Source organism: Condylostylus longicornis, unplaced genomic scaffold, assembly GCF_029603195.1.
Source record: "Condylostylus longicornis isolate FDR11 unplaced genomic scaffold, ASM2960319v2 ptg000106l, whole genome shotgun sequence".
Taxonomy (NCBI): domain Eukaryota; kingdom Metazoa; phylum Arthropoda; class Insecta; order Diptera; family Dolichopodidae; genus Condylostylus; species Condylostylus longicornis.
The window spans coordinates 106,758-131,007 of NW_026578074.1; the positions used below are offsets into that span (position 1 = coordinate 106,758).

At 27.2% G+C, this 24,250-nt stretch overlaps 1 long non-coding RNA gene across 1 annotated transcript in view; it reads left to right on the forward strand.

Moving 5' to 3' along the window:
* Window positions 1-24,250, forward strand: part of LOC129614212 (uncharacterized) — a 149,396-nt gene that overhangs the window by 12,395 nt on the left and 112,751 nt on the right. The window contains exon 2 of the long non-coding RNA XR_008697365.1: window positions 5,194-5,275. This is a non-coding gene — a long non-coding RNA (uncharacterized LOC129614212). The remainder of the gene's footprint in view (window positions 1-5,193; window positions 5,276-24,250) is intronic.

Here is a 24,250-nt window from a genome sequence, read left to right on the forward strand (position 1 = left end):
CCAAAAAAAAAAAGTTTCCGAAATCTCTTCAACTTTCGTTTGAAATTAGAGGTGGTGTACCTTAAGGTATTATTCTGAGTTCTACATTATACGTGCTTTATACAAATAATTTGTTAGATTTAGGGTCTAGAGACCGTTAACTATAGTAACAACATAAATAAATGGAAAATAGAGCTAAAAGAAAGTAAATTGTACATATAAATTTCAGAAACGAAAATTTAGTAAGCCCACCAAGATAATTGAGTTTGAATGATGCTGGAATATCAAGCCAAAATACGATGCTTGACTATCAGCGAAATACCTGGCTATGTATTTGTTTGTCAAACTCAAATGAAAATAACATGTCAAGAAGAAAAGAATCGAATTAGAAAACAAATATAGAGAAAAGTATATTGGCAATACTGTAGATCTATATTGGCAGCACACAATAAAGTTTGGGTATATAACCAAGTAATGAAGGTTGCGCCAAGCAAACATACATCAAACAAATACAAACTTTCCAGAGCAAAGTTCTTCGTAATACGGTAAGTGCAATCTGATATTACATTCATAGGGATTTGTGGTGACACCCAAATAAGTGCTGAAATGAGGAACTGTGGATGAAACATATTGCGCGTTTGGAATAGCACATTAATATTGAGGCATTTCGACTGATAGGGGAGGACAGAAAAATTGAAACGACCGAAACAGCCCTTCCGTGCCTTCCTTCTCACAATGTAGACACAAAAACATGATATAACAAAACTAATGCTTAGTCAGTTTGACTAATTTTAGGAGTTTACGTATTTAAAAAAAATTTTCTTTCAAAGATTGTTTTCAAAATTTATAATGCAGGATTCCAGTGATCCTAAACGGAAGGTGTCTTAAAAAATGAAAACTTGAGTTAACATTGAATTTTTCTAGTCTATAATAATTTAAATCAATTTATCAGTTATTAGATAATAAAATTCTCCTGAAGTTAAAAATTAAAAAACAATATTTTTTATAAAAATTATCATAAATATTAGAGGATAAAATCTAGTTTATTTTGATGTCAGTAATATTTGATTTACGCGATTTATAGCTTAATATAAGAATGTGAAATTCCTTCAATACTTTTTACCGACCGTATTGTGTAAACACAAATTTTGCATATCGAGTTTTCGGTGGGAACGTACTTCTCCATAGTAGGGAAGTGTAAATAAACTATTTTTAGCAACCTGTCGGTCTGTCGGTCTGTGTGTGCACGCGTGTATCTCAAGTTCGGCTGAACCGATTTTGACGAAATTTTATATGTAAGTTTGTTTCCATCATGGCACGGATCGATCAACTTTTGGTATATATCAGGCCTCCGGAACTGCACTTTTTAGCGGGCCTGTTTTACATTTTTGAACATTTTGAAGAAAATATTCAACCGATTTACTTGAAATTTTATATATAAGCTCAGCTCGACCGTCCGCAAAAATTCGTATGTCTTGGAAGAAATCAGGCATCGGCAACTAGACGTTTACTACGGGCCAAATATACATTTTTGTGTATATAAAGAGAAATAATCAACCGATTTTATTGAAATTTAATATATGAACTCCTCGTATTAAAACAATGAACATGTAAATTTTTTGGAAAGGTCAGGCATCAGCAACTAGACGTTTACTACGGGCCAAACATACACTTTTGTGTATATAAAGAGAAATAATCAACCGATTTTATTGAAATTTAATATATGAATTCCTCATATTAAAGCAATGAACATATAACTTTTTTGGAAAGATCAGGGCTCCAGAACTGATTTGCGGGCCGATTTTACATTTTTCACCATATCCACAGAACAAATTGATGGAATTTCTTGAAATTTGATATTTGAGTTCTGGTTGTTACCGAAACTAACTGGCGAGCATTTCAGGGAATTCGGGTAGCACAAAGCGAAACTCTACTAAGAGCCAAATTTACATTTTTCTAAGTATGTTAACTATAAGCTTACTAATGTCCTAAAAATTGGAAAGAAGTATTTAACAGACATTTTTATAATATTCTGTAACACTTTCATTTAACTAGACAATACACAATGCGGTCGGTTATGTGCTGACCACATCAGATTTTTTGTATTAGCCTTTCTTTTAATTTTTGAAAACTGAATGGAACCCCCACTGATATTAAAGCTAAAAAATGCGAACAAGAAATTTATTATTTATGGTATTGATCTTTATGACACCTTCAATTTTAATTCCGAGTTGAATATATTCAAAATAAAATAGAAAAAAGAAAACAGTATTAACTACTGTGTGTAATATATTTGTTTTTCTCTAGTATTATTACCATGTTCGAATAAATTTATAATTTGCGAAATTATGTGAAATTAAACAAAACAAAAATGAAAATTATTGGAAAATAAAAAATCGTGATTTTTTCGTAAATCTCAAAATTTTTATTTAAAAAATAAACACACCTGATGAATTGTGCAATAAAAAAAAACTACTCCCTCGGTATACCTTTATGCAACAGGTTAATTTATATTTTTTTTGTTTAATAGTAAATAATATAAAAATAAATAAAATATTGACAGTAATTATTGTCAATACTGTGAATAATCAACCTAAAAGTCGGAGCACCAACATCAATCTTTGTAATCAAAATTCAAAAATTTCCAAAAAATAATCAACTTTATTAAATTCGTATAAGAAGTGTAATTCCGAGGACGGCTCTAAAGAATTCTAACACTTCTATCAAAGAATATTCAAATATGGTATAATATCATTGAAAAAGACTTGATAAACTCCATAATTCCATCAAGACAAATATTCGGAGATCACCCCGCTTCCCTCCTCCTAATATTAAATTTCCGAAACAGACCCATTGAACTTCTTTCGGAAATCCGGCAATATTTTTAGGAGTAATATATTGAAAAAAACTTGGAAAGGTCTACAAAAGTTACCGTAGAATCAAATCAGGCGTTAACGAAATAATGGGTCATAATTCATCGCCAGTTTCATAAGTAATTCACCGTGTTCGTCACCATGTTCATATTAATAGGGAACTATGCAATGTTACCCAGAACACTACCAATCTTTGAATGTAAACATTTTACTATGTAAAGGAAGCAATTACAATGAGTGAAAAAATTAATTTTTTCCGAGATTTGGAGAACTAAGTACTTTTATTTATTAGAAATCACAGTATAAATTAATAACAAACCCTTAAAGATCAAATTATAGTCAATATCGTAAATGTAGAAATCATTATTCGACATATACTAAACAACAATTTTATTAATATTTTTAATTAAAATTTAAAATCTTACCATACCAAGGTATTCAATTCGGATATCAATATAGAATTACAATTGAAAAATTAAAATTGCTTACCTGTAAACGAAAAAAAAAAACAAAAATAAAAAGAAAACAACAATTAATTAACGTTGTAATAACAATTAATTTTACTTATATTTTAGTTACGTGTAAAAAATTTACAATTTATAAAATCAAACACACCAAATGCAACACTTTACGTACGAGTATATGAAAAAACAACAAAAAAAAAATAAATAAAAGCAAAAATATAATTGTAAAACTATGCTGCTATGCTACGTAGTATGCTACATAGTAAAAAATAAAACAAAAAAATAGAAAAAAGAAAAAAAAGTTGAAATTTTTAAAATGTAAAATGCATTTTTATGATAGTGTCATCGTTTACTCGCCATTTAGAATTAAGATTAGTTTGAAAATTTCTTTTTTTTTTTTCTTATCATACTTACATACCTATACTTACAATTAATACAACATAGTTTTTTACTTTTTACTGATTAAATCAAAAAAAAAAAATTTTTTTTTTATGCTTATAGTTTAATTAATTATTATTCAACATTTTATAGATAAAAAAATATATTTGAATTAATTCCAAGAGATAAAAATTCTATACAAAATGCACCTATAGAAATCTGCGATCTAAAACAGAAAATTGGCATTTTTCATGGGGCATTTCTGTATAAATTTTATTTGTATAACAACATAATAAATTTTATATTGGTTTGTTATTTTACTCCTATTTCCTGTAATTTTACAGTAATATTAAATTTTATTTCCAATAAAATTATATATTAATGAACATTACATTGTATTGCTCTATATACAATTCAGTAATAATTATTGAGTTTACGTAGAATTGTTTAATGTCACTATAGTAGAAGCTGCATAATTATGTTAAAAATATTTTAAAATTTATATGACTTCGTAATTTGGAAGATCAATGATATTTAGTATCTTCATAATTTAAACAAATTTCTTCTTCGTATTTCTAATAGAATTCTTCAGTGTAAACGTAACAGTGACGTCCACAGAAACTTAGGAATTCCTTTGACTGTAGATGAAATTAGGAGTTGTGCTACAAAGCATAGGGCTCATCTAGAACAACATGTAAATATAGAAATATCTCGGCTGCTAAACAATGGCATTATGACAAAATGGCTTAAACGAATAAGGTCTTTCGATTTAACACAAAATAGCAATTTCTTATTTGAAGGTATTTAATTCCTGAACGGAAAAACTAAGTTAGCGTAGAGTAATGGTTGGTCTTTAGAACTATCTTTCAGAGTTTAATTGATTTTTTAAAGTAGGAGTCACGCTTCCCCACTGTCGGCAGGTAGCGTCGTTATTATTCGTTTTTCGAGTTGAAAAAAAAAAACAGTGTTGCAGCAAATGGGCGCCATCTACATAACGTTTTGACATTTTCTACAATTCAAATTCATCTTCATCAATAGGAAACTTAATGGCAATTTAAAGATAACAAAAGGTAGTAAATGAAACCCTACTTATTTGAAAATTAATAATTTGACTTTTTGCATCAATTTTCGTTTATTGTTATTTTTTATGTCAATATGTTAAAATTAAATTATTGGCCAGCAAAATATTTAATTGTAATTATTGCAATAATCTGATTGTTGTTGCCGATAGTCTTTCAAAAATTAAAATTGCTAAAATACTAAAAATTTCTTTTCTATTATAAAGAGAATAATTTGTACAGTTTGTGTTATACAGTATATAATAAGCCATGGCCTCTCTGTTTTATGGTCTCGGGACAAATTAAAATTAATTAACCACAAAACTGATTAAAATTTCGAAACTTGCCTTCATTATTTGTTTTTTGAAAAAATAATTGTTATTTTTTTCTAAATTTTGCTTAAAAATATGTTTTTATTTTATTTTTTTTTCATATTTACAGGAATCTTTCTTCTTTTTCCCGAACTAAATTCAAAGATGTCACAATTGCAATCATATATAATACAATTCCTGCAAGATGAAAGGTGAGTGTCAGTTTTTTTTTTTGTTATCTTTTATTAAAAATTAGAGAGAATGCAAAAAAAAAAATCTGATGTGGTCAGCACATAACCGACCGCATTGTGTATTGTCTAGTTAAATGAAAGTGTTACAGAATATTATAAAAATATCTGTTAAATACTTCTTTCCAATTTTTAGGACATTTGTAAGCTTATTTAACATACTTAGAAAAATGTGAATTTGGCTCTTAGTAGAGTTTCTCTTTGTGCTACCCGAATTCCCTGAAATGCTCGCCAGTTAGTTTCGGTAACAACCAGAACTCAAATATCAAATTTCAAGAAATTCCATCAATTTGTTCTGTGGATATGGTGAAAAATGTAAAATCGGCCCGCGAATCAGTTCTCGAGCCCTGATCTTTCCAAAAAAGTTATATGTTCTTTGCTTTAATATGAGGAATTCATATATTAAATTTCAATGAAATCGGTTGATTATTTCTCTTTATATACACAAAAATGTATATTTGGCCCGTAGTAAACGCCCAGTTGCTGATGTCTGATTTCTTCCAAAAGTTAGGAATTTTTGCGTATGATCGAGCAAAGCTTATATATGAAATTTCAAGTAAATCGGTTGAATACTTTCTTCAAAATGTTCAAAAATGTAAAACAGGCCCGCTAAAAAGTGCAGTTCCCGACGCCTGATATATACCAAAAGTTGATCGATCCGTGCCATGGTGGAAACAAACTTACATATAAAATTTCATCAAAATCGGTTCAGCCGAACTTGAGATACACGCGTGCACACACCGACAGACCGACAGACCGACAGGTTGCTAAAAATAGTTTATTTACACTTCTCTACTATGGAGAAGTACGTTCCCACCGAAAACTCGATATGCAAAATTTGTTGCCATCACATAACCTACCTATTGTTTACACAATACGGTCGGTAAAAAAGAGTTTTTCTTGCTCTCTATTCTTATAAATATACACAAATACCATAATATTATTATTTTTATAAATATTTCATACAAATATATTTACAAAATGCGTTGTGTGATTACATCACGTATTCTAAAATAGAAAAACAGAAGCAGTACAAAACTTGTATATGGGGATATGTAAAATAAATTATCCTGTATCGTGATCAAAATACAAAATAGTATAAAATACCAAATAAATAAATTTAGTATCCTTGATTATAGTATGTGACATTTTATTATCTAAAAGAAAACAAAAAATATAAGAAAATTGTATGTAAACCTACACAAATATATAAAACTTAGAGATTTTCTTATAAATTTTTTCTTTTCTTAACTTCTTTATATACAAATAAATATTTATGGTGTGACCTATATTAATGCGGTGCATCACTAGATAAAGTTGAATTCAATTGGTAAACAATTTTTATTCTCAGTATTTTTTTATTTTGTTTTCCTTTTTTTTTATTTACTAATAATCAATACCATAATTTTTATATAACAAATATATAATTCATTTGATACACGATCATTTTAAAAAACATATCACGTAATACGAGCTTATACCCCAAAGAAAGAAGGGAAAAAAACTTTATTTTTTTTTTTTTTTAAAGGTTTGAATCCTTACTAAATGTATTATACATGACTACGTATGTATGTAGGATCGAATTAGTTGCATTCCAAAAAAAATTAGATGAAATAAAAATTTGAAAATTATTCGCAAAATTACATTTTGATTGGTTTGCGTCTTCATTTAAAATTTTTAATTAAATTTTACTATTAAAAAATTTTATTAAAATATTGATGTAATGAAAAAACACAAGATTTTATATGAAGAATTCGAGAGAACGACCTCCTAGAATTAGTCTATTGTGTGAATCTATTTACCAAAAGGTTCTTCTTTGCTTCCTGCAAACATATTTTCCATATTTTCTCTTTCACTTCCTGCTTGCTCCTTGGATCATGCTTGGTCCCTTGTAAAAAGTGTATAAAACTCTATAAAAGTGTTCCGTACCAATAAAAAAGAAACTAGACTCCGTTTGGCTAGCACACATGCCGGCGTCCAATACAAAGTGACGATCAGTTTTGGTTCGGCTCTTTAAATTTAAACAATAATAAAGTGCTGTTATATTTTAGTCCTGAAATTAATTTAACTTTTTTTCTTTTTCAATGAAACTTTTTGCTTAAAAACAATTACAAAAACACGAGAAAAAGATCACAAATTATAATAAGTAATCCTTTTAATTTCGAATTTATACCAACTAAAATTATTTTACAACAAAAACAATTTATGAAATTGTCACCCGGTGTAAAACCAAAAAATAACAACCAAAGATAACAACCAATAATAATAATTTAACGTGTAAATCAAAAGTTAAAAAAATTATTTCTCTTTTTACAGCACGAAACATGTTTTTAACAGTTGTTATAACATTCATTTTCGACCTTATAACAACAAAAAATTAAGAAAACAAAACACAAAAAAAAAAAATAATCTAACAAAAGTTCTTTTAGATCAACAACCAACCAATCTTCCTCCTGACTTATGGCATATCACAAACGAACAAAAAAAAAAAAAGGCAACTCTAAAGGTACCGTCACATAGTTAATACTAAAATTTTTCTTGTTCACAAAAAACAAAAAAAAAAAAACGAAAAAAACACAAATTTTAATTTTAAACGTGAATTGATAAAACATCACGATTCCAGGTACCTTGTAGCATATGCAACCGAAAAACAAATACAAAACACAAAAAAAAAATAACAAAAAATCAAAATCTAAAAAGAAAATTATTGAAATTCGGTTGAAAATTTGCTTTTTTTTTGTCAAAAAATCGGAAAAAAAAAATTAATCAGTTTTTAATAGAATCCGAAATTTTCAAAAACTTTTTGTTATTATGACTTTTGACTACAAAAATACGGAAATCTTTTAAAAACTTCATCTCATATATAAATTAAATTTACATAACGAAATTTGAATTTTCTAAACTGTCAAAGTGTAAACATGTAATTGCAAATTTCAAAATTTGTCTTGAGTTTTTGGTACAAATTAATTGACTTGTATACACAACACCCTTACCAGCCATTTCTTATTTTGTAACTCAAAATAATACTCAAACTAAAATTTGGACTTGAAATTGAAATGCTTTCAGCATTTACTTTTCGAAAATTCAGAATTCCATAAAATACCTCGTCTCAATATATTCATAGTCCAAACCAAAAATGTCATTCTCTTGTGCTTTACAAAATAAATATGTTAATTTCTAAAAAAGACCAAAAATTTCCTTTCGACGAATGAAAGAAGAAAGAAAAACAAGGATCTTTAAAAGGCTCTACTGTAAAATTCTATAAAAACTTCCGATTTCCAATATAAAAAGTGCGGTATGTCATGTAGATTGCTAACTTTTTGTTACCATCTTGATTTTATTGCAATTATTTCATATAAAATTGGTGACTCTTTAACGTTCCCATACAATTCTGTCATTATATTATATACAAATATGACATACCATATTGTCACTAAATCTCTTTCATACCATACTATAAACCTATATATTAATATTCTTAACAAACTAATACAATACAAATGGGACTCTAGATTTTATGTACAAAAAAAATTATTTATTTATTCCTTATTTAAATATTCAACTCACATATTAATAATGAAATTTTCAATTGCACCTGTATAATTTTCCTGTACAAGAATACATTAAAAGAGCACATACTCAGGTATATACATAAGTACATGAGAATGTCACTAAACAAAGTTTTATAAGTTGTACACTTAGTTCTGAAGTGTTTTTGAAAGTTTCGGCTATAGACAATATACCATTATTTAAAGAAAAACAACAAACAATGAAAGTAACAATAAAATAAACAGGTCACACGCTCAAAATTCTATTATAATTTTTTTTTTTAATGTTCAATTTTCCAGCAAACACACTTGCATACATAAATACATACATAACACATATTGTATACAAGTTAAGTATCGGGGGTATTTCTGTCATAATAATTGTAACTAGCAATCATTTAATTTGAAGAGGAAATGCGCTTAGCTTATTATAAAAACAAATTTCGGTTTATTATTATTATTGTAAAAGTGAAGAGAGGAGAAATAAAACGAATTGAAAATAAAGTCCCGGAAATAAAATTAATTTTTCGTGTTCCGGTAATTTTGTTTTTATTATTTTCATTTTTTTACAGTTTTTTATTTATAATAGTTCTCTATCTCGTTTTAAGTTTATTATTAGTATGCAAAATATGAAATTTTAATTTTATTTATACATATCAAAAAAAAAACAGTTAGATTTTACACTTAAACTTCATTTTATTTTAACGTACTTCTGTGTGTACGTGTGTGTGTGTTAAGAATACAAAGTTATTATTCTCCAGTTGACTATCTAAGTAAAATTTTTATATTGCCTTGCCATGTATTGCCATAACATTTTTTTTTGCGCGTTAATTATTATATTTAGGGTTTAACTCAATTCTTGACAAAGTAGTTATAGAGTTAGGATGAAGTTTGATATTCAACTATGGAAACAAAAATTATTCAATAGGAAATAGAATTAAACTTAATTTTGGTCCCCGGGACACAGTGCAGTTCCGGGAAATGTAAGGAGGGCAACCTTGCGAGACATGAAACCATTCTCTCAATTCTTCCTGATAAAAAGAATCTAGGGATGCCTCTAAACCCCACAGGCTCCTGTTGATCAATGCAGCATTTGATCTTTAGATGGGTAAATGGAAACATATCCAACGCGATAATGAAATTCTGGCCAAAGCTAAGTTCGCATCGCACAAGGGATGTGATTTCTTCGAAGAGAGGGTTTCGGCTCGGTATTGGAGATATATTTCTAACCGGACACTGTCTGACAGGCGAACATGTATTAGCTCTGTAGGAATTGTTTTGAAGAAGAGAAGGAGGAAACGGTCATCCATCTGCTGTGCTTATGTCCGGAGTTGGTGAAATCCAGACGGAGGGTATTTTTAATTTTTTCTTCTTTCAGACTATGGATTTTATGAATGCAAAATACTAGGAATTGGTAAGTTTCTGAGAAACTTGGAATAATGGAGACGAAAGTGAGATATACCAGAACGGTCTTAAATGGCCTATTTGTACCCTTCGGGGGGAGTCGCGTCAAATTCACCTAACCTAATGCTTCATTTGTTTTTAATAAAGCTGTTTTTGGCTGGCGTTCCGATTTTAGTAAACTGTGTCATTTTGGATCAGACGAATTGCATTACTAACTATTTTTAAGAACTTTTTGTTTCTAACCCTTTCATGGACCGAATATCTTCTACTCAATTGTTGAAAATATAGCGATGCTTTCCCGTCTATCAATATTAACACGGCAATATACGACGGCATTAATATTATTTTTAATTTCTTTAATAAAATTTTACAATTAATTTGAAATTCTTTTAAACTTTTTTGACATTTTTAATCTCCTTTTTTCCTTATTATTTTTCTCTTTACTTTTCTGTTCTTCTCTCAAAAACGAAAGATCTTTTATAGAATTTAAGAACAACATTTTTCACAACTTTAAAGATAATTTGCGGTTCTTGTTTTTTTTTTTTTGTCGTAAAAAATTTCCATTCAAAAAAATTTATTTTCCGCATTTTTTATAATTTTCAAAATATTTTTGAAAACTACTAAAAATTAATTTTTATTTTAACTAATTTAATATGCACTAATTTTTTTTTTTTTTTAATTTTAAGCAATTCTTTCGTTTTGTTTGAATCAGAATGAGCAAAAAAATTTCTTGCCAAAGAAATTTATGTTTGAAAATGCGAATTAAATTCTGAACACTCATCGGTATTGCCACATTGATTTTAATAACGTAAAAAAGAGGAAAACAAGAAAACAAGTAAAAAATCCTTAAGTCATTCATCATTCTCTCTGTACTTTCAAATAAAAATAAAATATTTAAAATATTTTAAAAATAAAAATTTTTAGTTTTTTTTTGTAAATTTTTTACTTTTTTTTTTTTTTAAATTACGAAAAAATATTAAATGAAATTGCCAACAAAATGCGATAATGTCGTCGTGATCATAAAATGTTGATAATAAAAAAAAAAAAATTCTAAAAGATAGACGGACAGCAAATATTCACGAAAAATTGAAAAACCAAAAAAAAAAAAAATAATTAAAAACAGAAAATATAAAAAAAAAACGGTAAAAATTTTCACCAATTTTTTGATCAGATTTGATCATGTGAAAATATTTTAAATTTTAATCATCTTTCCATTATCATTATCATCATTGTTCATATACCATTGATGTTTTCGTAAATTAAAACGAAAAAACAAAAACAACAACATAAACCATACGTCCTGTTTTAAATTCCTTATTGAAGTTATAGGCACTAAAAGTCCAGACAAATTTAATTTTATTCCTTTACCATTGAACGTATAATTTGAGGACTACACAAGATAAAAATTTTACCCCAAAACGTAATTAATTTAATTTTTTTTTTTTTTTGAAAAAATTGAAACGAAATCAATTTGGATTTCCGGTAGCCTTCAAATAATTTATCCCGCTAAATAAAATTTATTTTTTTAATTCTTCACACACATAATGAAAACGTCCGGTTACTGTGGTCTGATTTCTTCCAAATTTCAAGTAACTCTATTGAACATTTTCTTCATTATGATCAAAAATATAAAACAGGCCCACTAAAAAGTGCAGTTATCGAGGCCTAATATATTCCAAAAGTTGATTAATCCGTGCCATAGTTACATATAAAATTTCATCAAAATTGGTTTAGTCGAACTTGAGATACATGTGTACACACACAGACAGACAAATTGAATGGTTGCTAAAAATAGTTTACTTATGGAGAAGTGCATTCCCACCGAAAACTCGATATGCAAAATTTCTTGCTATCACATAACCTTCCTATTGCATACGCAACGCGGTCGACAATAAGTATATAAGACAAGTAACGTGTATTGGGAGATTAGGTCTACCCACTTCGTTGGCCACCAATTTCGTATGGTGTAAAACTATAGTAAATATTTCAAAAAAAAAAATATTGAATTCATTCTTTTTATAGTATAAAATGACAAAAATGATTTTTTTTATTATCGTCATCATCATCGGCAACTGATAGTAATGAAAGAAAAATACAAAAAAAAAAAAAAAATTTAAATTAAAAAATATTTTTTTACAATATGAATAAAAGAATTTCATTTTATCCTACTGCAGAAGGCAACAAACTTTATAACATCATAAGTCACAAAAATTAACGAAAATTTTTTTTTATATATTTTTTAATATTTTCAATTTTCAATTTTCTTATTATCATTTTCAAAATTATCTGTCCGTCTAGTTCCAAGCTAGACACTCCTTACACTTTCTAGTTGGAGTTACCTTGGAGTTATTCTATAAATGTCAGAAATTAATACGAAATAAAATGAATTCGAATATAATTTGTGAGAGGCGTGAGAAAATATTTCAAAACCTAAAGTCAAATTTTGAGTAGATTTGAGTATTTTGACTTTAATTTCTTTCGGAGATTCTATTTATATCTAAAATTTAGCCTGTCTCTACAAAACTAGTTCTACAGAACTTTAGAAAAGCAAAAAATTAGTATAAAATTTTGACATTACCATAAAAATATTCTATTTTTACTTTCTGTATTTTAACAATAAATTTTTCTGTCAAATATTTATTTTTTTTTGCGACAGCAATTATTAAATTTACAGCAAAAAGGATTAATGTTAAAAAATTATTATAAAAAATTATTCTTGTCGGAATTTAAAGAGAGGAAAATAATTTTACAAAATAGGATGTTGAAACCTGTGTTATTTGCTATAAACGCTTGATTCGTTCATTATTGTTACAAACATTATATCCTGTTATAATGTAAAATATGGGCAATATGTGCACAACAATTCTATAATAATAGTCTGCAAGAACGTTGACAATTTTTTTCCAATACTACTCTTTCTCTCCATGTCCTTTTTTTTCAAGTAAAAAATAAAATTCCTTAAGTTAATAATTAAAAAGCGTTTTTTTACAGATTTCTAGTTCACACAATTTATATTAATATATCATTTATACATATTACACATATGTAGTTGACTGAATGTACTATAGAACAAAGTCAAAATTTTCTAGTTACAAATAAAAAATGGAAGAAAAAAAATCTCTGAAAATTTTTATTATTTCAACTAGCAATCATAACCGATCATTTTAACTAGCAGTTTTACTTTTCAATTCTACATTAGTATACATACATATATATATATATATATATATATATATATATATATATATATATATATATATATATGATACTATGTATGTACATATGAATATACATGAGATCAATATAATATATTAGGTTTACATTTTGTACATATTCTATTTGATTAAAACCACCATACAAGTACATGTTATGTTAGTTAACATTTTATTCATTGGTTATTAACGAATTTTTGAGAATCCAATCATCTCTCATATTAATATAACAAATAAAATTAAATAAAAAAAAAACAAAAATATCATCGAATCTCTATGCAATGCCTACCTATTTATTGATCGCATTGTATAAAATAAGGTAGGCTATGTGATGACACCAAATTTTGGATGTCGAGTTTTCGGTAGGAATGCTCCATAGTAACGTAGCGTAAATAAATTGTTTTTAAAGAGATGTCGAGACAGACAGTCTGTCTGTGTATCTCTAAGATCGACTTAATCAATTTTGATGAAATTTTATATGTAAGTTTATTTTGGCTATAACACGGTTTGATCAACTTTTATCAGACCTTGGTAACTAGACTTTTTTTCGGGCAGATTTTACATTTTTTCGATGTTTTAATTCCGGGTGTTAAAAAAATAAACCTATAAATTTTTTGAAAAGATCAGATTTACCATATCTACGGAACGGATTGATGAAATTTCTTTAAAAATGATATTTGAGTTCCAGTGAATTTTTCAGGGAATTCGAGTAGCGCAAAGCGAAATTCTTCTAAGAGCCAAATTTACATTTTTCTGTATATGTTAACTAAAAGATCCTTAAAATTATAATGCAGTGTTTAGAAGGCATATTTATAATCTTCTGTAACACTTTCACTTAAATAGAATTGCGGTCGGTAATGTGCTGATCACATCAAAATTTTTTTTATGTACACATACACAAACAATCTTCATACCATTATCATTTTTTTTTCTATACATTCAAACAGGCAGTGCCTACAAAACATCACTGTTTATTAACATTGTAAAACTTTTATTCTATACTTTTGCGTAATTTGAAACAAAATTTTCATCGCTATTTTTTTATAAAAAAAAAAAAATAAAATAAAATAACATTGGCATTTTTTAAGGAATTTCTATCGTATGTACCCAAGGTTATAAAATTGAGAAAATAAAAAAAAAAACTGAACTATATATGAACGTTAATGTACGAAAAAGAATTTAAAATAATGTGACATTAATTATATTAAAAAAAAAAAACACAAAAAAAAAACGAACACCATAAAAACGCGAAAAACCCAAACAAACAGTAACAAGAAAAAAAACTGAAACTCAAAGACTTGTAAAAAATGTTAGCGTTAATTTTTTTTTTTTAAGTGAATTTTAGGGCTAAAAAATTGCATTCTTCAATTGAAAGGTACAAATTAGTTATTTGTCAGAGATTTATATTCAATTTGGATTTTGTTTTGGTCTTTATCTTTAAGTAAATATTTTTAAAAAATATTTTCGCAACTGATAATTTTTATTTTAATCTTTAATTCTTGAAAGTTATTGAACTGGAGTTTAAGAGATTTTTCTCTTAAAAAATAACATTGATGATTGCTGTTATATTGAAATTTGAACATATAAAAAATGCAAGCTATACTAAGAATTTTATATTATATTATAATTAATGGCACGCTTTCAGGTTTTACCTTTCAATTATAATGTACATGTAAAATATTCCCATTCTATACAGTAAAATATTTGATTTTGATTGTAATATTTCCGAATTCTTGAACATTATAAGTATACTCGTAATATAAAAGAATTTGGTTTATTTTAAAATTCTAGGACTTTTCATAAACACAGTTTATCGCGATATATAGCGAGAACTGCGCTATATTTGTGTTCATAAAACAAAAAATGTTGCTAATCAAGTTTTGTTTATAAACAATTTCAAACCTATCACAAATATTGCAAAACTGTTAAAAATATATTGCGTATGTATCAGATTATTGTTTTACAGTATTGTGTTTATGAAAAGGTCTTCTATTGATTTCATTTTTTTTTAATATTCGATAAAAAGATAAATTAAATTTCCCATAGTTCCGTGGCTCAAGCTAAATAATGAGAATAATATTTTGCAAGTAAACCCATTAAAAATAATAAAATTTTATTTTACCAACTTGTATTCTCCAATTATTTTATTAAAAATTCATAAATTTCTCACATTTTGTGAGAAAAAATTCTTAATAAAAATTTACAAAACAAAAGCCAATATTATCAATGATTGGAATCATTGAAAAAAAAAATTATTAAAAAATATTTTTGTATTTAAAAAAAGGACAGTAATAATTAAGTACACACTAAAAATATAAGATATATTCGATTTTGTTCTATTCACCCGACTACCCGTATTAAAATTTTTACTATTAAAATATTTTAATCTTAGCGAGAAGGCAGGACTGTTCGAGATTAACTTCGTTTGAATGCGGGAACTCTTAAGTGGAGAAGCTTGCGAGATATGAAAAAGCCCTTGTATTATTCTTGAAAAGGAGGACGTGGGCATGTACACCCACAGGCTGCCGCTACAGTAAAACGAAACAAACACAGATGAACAAAGGAAACAAATGCATTGAGACAAGAATGTTGTAAACAAAGGGATTTTAACCGGTTTCTAAGCAATTTGGGCTAGGAAAAGGATAAAAAAAAAAAGATTTGACGATACTTCGACCGGCCTAAATTTTCTAAATGTAACCCTTCGAGGGAGATCACGTCAACCAGATTATCAATCTACCTATTATTTAAATATTAGAAATAGATTATAAATTATAAACAAGATTTTCAATTATTATAGAAAATTGAAAAAATTGTTGTAAATATTAAATATTGTAAGAAATTGGCCGGTCTCGACAAATATTAGGCGTGATTTTAAACTGGTATAGTTCATGTTCTGACGCGACTTTCTTTTGGGAAAGATACCCAATAAAATTGTGTATAATGTCTTCGGATATCTGTCGAGGCTATCACGATATCGCTACATTGGAGGGTGTGAATTACTTTTTCTGTGACTTCCTTATCCGTTTTTGATGGGAAGAAGATGCATACAATATCGATTTTCTGAGGTGATTTAACATTTGAAGAAATCTCTACCGATAATTAACAATTTATTTATATTAGACTTTAATAAGAAATTTTCTACAATAACAAAATTTGAAGCAAAAATTTGATATTAATCAAAAACAAGGAATTTTTGGTATGATAAAAATCTATATTAAAAATATTTAAGAATTTTAAAATTTTTAAATAATTTGTTGCAAGAAAAAAATTAATTTAATTCCAAAATTTTCATATATTTAAATTTATTCAATTAATACAACTAAAATATAGTTAAAGTAGGAGCCAACGAAAAACTTAACGACTAAACAAATTGAAAGGAAAGAATTTTTTTTTTAATTTTTTTTTTCTGATACAAAAATGACTTCCAATTAAATTTCATTACCTTGTTGTCACATCTCATAAATTTATATCTCCGTGTATCAAAGTAAAAAACAAAAAAAAAAAAAAATTATAGAAAAAATATTAATTGTATTTTTTTTTTTTAGTAGGTACAAGTAGAAAAGAGTGTAGATAACAGGTAGAAACTGATAAAATAATAACAAACAACAAAAAATATTCAAAAATGAACAATATTACAAGAGAAAATGCGCATACAATATCATGCATATGGTTAATGGTGGGTTGGTATGTGTAGAAAAAGAAGAAAATTTAAGAGACAATATTCAAAGTCAATGTAAAATTTTTATTCTGATGACAGGCAAACAAGAAATTCCGTTTAGTTCTCTTTTTTTAATCAAAACAAAAACAAAATGTGAAAAAGAGATTTTCGTTTATATTCTGTAATTTTTACATTTTTAGCACTTTTCTAAAAAATTTTTGAAAAAAAGTGCTTATTAGTTTCTCTGTCCGTCCGTCCGTCCGTGGGCACTTTTTTTGTTTACAAAACTTCTACACCCTTGAAGATAAAAAGCTGAAATTTTATGTGTACATAGATCTTTACTAGAAACTTATTTCTGTAGAAGAAAATTTTTACGTATCTCTCCCCCTTCTAGAAGTTATAACCCCCCGCCCCCAAAACCCTAAAAATACCATTTTTAAAATACAAAATGGCCGTTTAAATTTACCGTTATCTAAAATCCATTTTTCCAAATTTTTGATGTAGTTTTTCTTCTAGACCCCACCCTGTAGAAGCTTGAAATTTTAGGGGCTTTTTAGATATTAACAAATAGTTCATCTCGTTAGAAGAAAATTTTTTTCCATCTCCACCCCGTTTCAAGTTATCGCCTCTTGAAATTTGTAAAATTTGAATTTTTTATGCCTTATATTTCCGAAACCGCAAGCTTTTTCAAATTTCTATAAACGCAAAAAGCTAACGGTAAATTCCATGCCATTAAAAAAACATAATTATTTTTCTTAACTCACACAATTAAAGCTTAAAATCGAGCATTATGTTAACCCCTTTATATTAATTTTTGCTTTATTTCAAAGACTGCATATATGCATCATCCTAAATATATGCAATCCTAGAAATAGTTTTGTATATGAATGAAAATAATTTTAATAGTGTGATAGACTGTATTTAAAAGCAGAATTTTCACTTGTTGAAGGGAAAAGTGCTACAATACAAACCATTGGTTTGACCCAACTTTATTTTTTTTGTTTGTTTTTCATTTTCATATATTTTATGAAACAACAATATACAACACTAACAATATCCTATAGCAAACAAAAATCACAACAACAGTAACTATATTCCTGTATCATCTTCTATACACCGTATAAATTTCTCTTTACTCTTGCTGCAAAAATCCTTCTTATATATATATATATATATATAGATTTGTTCTATTCTATTATAGTAAATTGAGTAGAGCGTGTGCACTTGTTTTTCTCATTTCTTTCTAAATTGATCACCGATATATTATTATTCTTTATAGTATTATAGATGGCTTCTACATCATACATTTATAACATTCTGTTTTCAGTAATGAATATTGTTGTTCATTTTCAATGTCCTGCTTGCTCTTTATTATTTTATTTTGTGTTTTTGGTTCTGTTATTATTTTTTTCTTGTTTTTATCTCATTTCTGATCATATGCATTTTTACCATATTTTTGTTATTTTAAAGTGCGTCTGGACTGTTGCCGCTCTCTCTCATTTTTTGTTTTTTTTTTGGATTTTTGCATTTTTTCATATTTTATTATTATGATTATTCTTTACCTTCCTTTAACTAAATATCTAAATGATATTGTTGCTGTTAAAAAAGTGCTGATGTCTTCTATCAGCCAGCAATCAAGTTTTCTTACTTTATTTTCGTTTTTCTTCTCTTCTCTTTTTTCTTTTTTATGTTTTATGTTTTGTATTATTGTATACGTGTAATTCAGGTAGCCCTGGTGCACATCGGGCGGTTAAATTATACCGCAAATGTATTACAAAAAAAAAAAAATAAGAAAAAGAAAAATGCAAAAATTATACAACACATATTCAATTATAAACATTAAAAAAAAAACAAAAAATAACAAGAAAAAAAAAGACAAAATTGTGGTCACATATTTATGAGTATACGTAAGGTAATGTAAGGTACCAACAAAATAAAAAATCGAAAAAAAAAACATTAAGAGTCAGAGAGAAAGAAAGCGCATTTAAAAAAAAAAAACTGTTTAAAAAGGAAAATAAGAAAATCTTATGATAAAAAAAACGAGCAAAGATTTTTGGGTTATTTTCGTTTAAATACAGATTTTAAGTTCACACGGGGTTCGTTATGGATTTCTGTCACGAAAATTTAGATTTTTCTTTTATTTTTTACTCTTTTATTGCTTAGTTACTTTTAATTTTGTTGTTGCTTATTGTCATTGTATTCATTATTCAATAAAGAAAAAAAATATTATGTATGAATGTAGAATCGAATTTTTTTTTCTGTTTGTCGCTAGTTCAATTTATAATACTATGTATGTAATTTTATTTGAAATCATAACTATTGAGCTGATTATTGAATCATTATATTGAATATAAAATTATTATACACGTATTATGTATGTACAGTTGAGAGCAAAGATTTTTAAACGTTTGGTTTTTCTTCTTAATAAAACAAATACTTGTTAGTCATTGTCAAATTTTAATTTTGACAATGACTAACTGTTAGTCATTATCATAAACTTTTTTTAGTTTGAACTTTACTCGCCGAAATTTCTTTTTAAAATGTATCAATTTCACTTGAAACGTTTCATTTTCGATTATTTCTCGCACTCACGTCACTCGACAACCAGATTACAACATTTCAAATGATGTGACAGCGACAACGACAAATGTCACGTAGGTAACGCGACAACTAGAATAAGGTTTGTTTAGTTGGAAATCTTATTCTAAGTTCATAACACTATTTAAGTTTAATAACACTATTTAAGTTTATTTTAGAAAATTTCGAACGTCTTGCAAAGTATTACTAAAACTAAATCGAAACAACAAAAACTCCGGTCAGTTTTTATTTTAGTGAGAGTATATTTTTGATACAGTGAGAGTATCCGGCCCAGATAGTGTATATGTATATAAAACCTAATAGAATTGTAAGAAAACATATACAACTTAATATTTAAGATTTTTAATTATTTGCTGTTAGATTTTGAATTTATACATAGAAAAAATAGGGAATGAGCCATAAAAATTCGACTTAGTTACCGACTTCAGTTCGAAAAATTCAGTTATCGACTGTATATAAAATGTTTGGTTTTTGGTCAAATATTTCTTTTCAATACACCATCATCTTTTGTATCATTGTAAGATGAAAACTTTTATACACAAAACATTCTTGTGGTTGTTTTTCTAGTTCTAATTTCATTTCAATATAATATAAGTGCTATATAATAGTTATTTATCTGATATATACAAAGACAACGATTATGGGTTACTATTATGATAATTTCATATTATTCTGATAAATAGGTAATAATTTTATTATTAAAGAAGATAAAAGAATTAAAAGCGAAAAAAAAACCTATTTGCTTGTTAAGAAATTATGCAAATTTTTTGTTTGCTTTCAAAATGCACAATAAATTTTGCGTTTAAATTCAGATATTTTTGCCATTAAATGTAAGAGATTAAAAAATAATTATTTAAAAAATTTTTGCAATATTGAATATTTTGCGCGTTACAAGAATCATTTGATACTCGTATATTCAGTAACGCAGTATAATAGTATGCATTACAAATGTTCAGATTTTATAGTAAAATGTTGCAAGTATTATTCTTCATAACATAAAACTAATTAACATCGTAATTCTAAATATCAAATGAGAAAAATTGCGAAAAAATTGTGATAATTGCAAAAACCTGAACGACAATGGGAGAACTTTCGAAAAACTTGAAAGATCAGCTTCAACAATGGCATTAAACCTAAACATGGACAAAACAAAGTATTTATATGCTTCGAAAAAATAATGCATCAACGGACACCTCAAAATTTAGTAATCAATAATTATGAATTTAAAACAGTTAACGAATTCAATTATCTAGGTGTTCTGATTAAAATTCATCAGGAGATAATACAATCTGCAAACAAAACATATTATACCCTCAGAAAACTGCTGAATTCAAAACTTCTATTAAGAAATGAAAAATTGCGAATGTACAAGACAATAATCAGACCGATTCTAACTTATGGCTGCAAAATTTGGATACTAAAATCTACGGAAATCAGTGCACTTGTATCGTTTGAAAGAAAAATTCTAAGAAGAATATATGAACCTATTAGATCTAACCACGGATTGTACCGAATCAGTTAAAAAAGTTTTCAAAAGAGTACCTGAAGATAGAAGGCGGGGGCGACCCAGAAGAAGATGGATTGATGATGTGAAAGGAGATTTCTGGTCAGTGGTTGTTACTAATTGGAATAATCTTGCAAAACAGAGAGATTAAGCTATGGTTCACCCTGAACTGTATAGCTGACATGATGATATGAATATTAAATTGTGAATTATCAAAAATTTCGATACCTTAACATTATCAGAAAAATATGATAGTTTTGCTGTAATGAATTATCCCGGCATCCCGTTGTAAGTGTACAGTAAAAATGTAATTATTAATATAGACCCATTGCGAACATATCCCGCTTGTTAGACCTTATAGAAAAAAAATTTAATTAATAATGGAACAAAGTCATTTTTACTCTCGTTTCAATCGATATATTCTTTCTTTTTTTTGGTAACAAATTTTCTCCTTTGTGTTAATTTAGACCACCCTGTTGTCTTTAATATGCCCTCATACAAAATAATTTTCTTTTAATTTTCACATATTGTTTTGTTAAATTAAATTAAAAAGCCCAGCCTCAATCGTTACCAATGCAATATGCGCGCTTAAACATTTAAATATTTACAAAATAAAATTTAATATTTTGTTTTAAAAAAATTATTCAAAAAAAAAAAATACAAAAAATAAAATTTATAAATTTAAATATCTCAGATTTTGTAAAAACGAGTATTCGAAAACGCATTCAGTTTTCAATATTCTTTACTTTTTATTATTATCATTTTTCTACCGGGTTCCCAATCGCAGATAAAATAATCATGAAATCGCATATTATGATTTGTGAATAATTTCCAGATTTTTTTCCTTTTCATTTCTGCTCGATTTTATTAAAAAAAAAAATTTGGATTTTTTTTTCTCTTCCATGGTATCAAATGACATGTGATGAGCCTATCTGATGGTGCAATATATCTTCAGATCTAAAACTATATGTAGTTTTCTCATATAAATTTTATAGTCTTATAGGAGCAATAATATTATAGGATGGATAAAGGAAGGTGCAGGAAAAAAACAAAAACTCTTTTTGTTTTTGCCTCTAAGGACCTTGTCACATGAGAACATTATAATAACAAAAATGAAAGCAAAAACTAAACGGGAACACAAAATTCATCATGAAAAGTTTACAAATCAAATTTTGACCTAATTTTTTTTTTTCTGTTTTAGTATTTTCTGTCACTCACTCAACATAATATAAACGATTTGATAAATATACACAATAAGTGTAACCACATGATGATAAGTTTTAACGATTACATACATTTACATACATATACATGTAGATATATGTTGGAATAAGCATAGGTACATTTAAGAAACAGTAAAAAAGTAAAACTTTATATTGCCTAAAAATTTGAACTAAATTATTTTATTCTATAAGAAAACGAAAAAATTTACAAGGGATATTTCAAAAAAGGAATAAGATGTTTTGTTAGAGGAATGTTGGACCCTCACAAATAGATTGGAAGATCTGGAATATGTAGATGATATAGCTCTTCTCTCGCACACACATAACGAATTGCAAGAAAAAATAAGAAGTCTGGAGCAAAATGCTGCGGAAGAAGGACTTCGTATAAACAAGCAAGACAAAATGCCTAAGAATGAATAAAGGAATAACAATCCCTCTGCAGATAAATAACAAGAACATAGAAGATATCTCCGGGTTCTGCTATCTGGGTAGTATAGTTACTACAGATAGGGCTGCTGAAGGGACATAGAGAACAGACTTAGGTTTGCTAGGGGGGCATTCGGAAGAATGTGGGCGGTTTGGAAGCAGCGTCACTTAGCATGGGGCACAAAAATACGCGTGCGTCAAATCGGTGCTCCTGTACGACAGTGAAACATGGTTAGTGAAGAAGAGCTATATAGATAAGGTGCACACCTTCATAAATAGATGCCTACGAATAATATGCGAAATATTCTTTCCGAGAACTATAAACAATAAAAATCTCTGGGAACTAACAGGGCAGGAACCAGTATACGTCCAGATCAGAAGAAGAAAGTGGAGTTGGATAGGCTACACACTTCGGAGGCCAGCAAGATATATTTTTCAGGAACTTTATAAACATTTCTTGTACACAAATAATTTTGTGCTTTTAAAATTTAGATCATCGTCTCCGGTATTATTATAAAAACAATATTATGATAAATCGATTGGAATATAGGTTTATAAAAAAAGTAAAATTATACACGTGTGATATACTGAGAGATTATTTTTTCTTTTTTGAATTTTTACGTTTACATTATGTCTTTTCGTTAGGGTCCTTTGGTGTTTTCCATTTTTATGTTTTTTTTTTTGCTCTCAAGCAATTTGGAACACATATTATAGGTATACTTTTTTTTTTTTTGTTTTTGTCTTCTTTGAACATATTATTATTATGAAGGCGCATTTCTATTGTTATTTTGTCCATTTAAAATATTGTTGTTGTTTTTTATTCTCTTTATTGTTACTGTTATTATTTCTCTTTTAAGTTGAATTATTGCCATTTTGTATAATGGTTTCGGTTTTTCTCCTCTCTTTTTACGTTTATTTTTTGTTTTTTTTTTTTGTTTTGTTATAAGCGATTCTTATTATGTTTTATTTGCAATATCAAATGTTCAAAAGTGGCTACTTGGCTTGTTATTTTGCGCTTTGTGTTCAGAATTTTAAACAGTTCAAAAGAAATGTGAGATTTTTATATTGTTCCTTTTTAACGAGTGGATAATTTGGGTTGAAATTCATTTTAAGTTTTTTTTTTTTCTGATTATAATTTTCTCTTTTTTTTTTTTATTTCTCTTCTTGTCGGTTATTGTTTTTTTAGAAATTGTGAAATTGAAAAAAAATATTGTGAACGCTTATATAAATAATTTTTGAATTTTTCTCAAAAAACGATTAAATAGTTAAATTAAACACACATTGCAATTACATGGTGAGTAATTGCAAAATATTGTTTCTATTTTGCGAGTATTGACAAACAAATTCATTGTAATTATTTTTTATA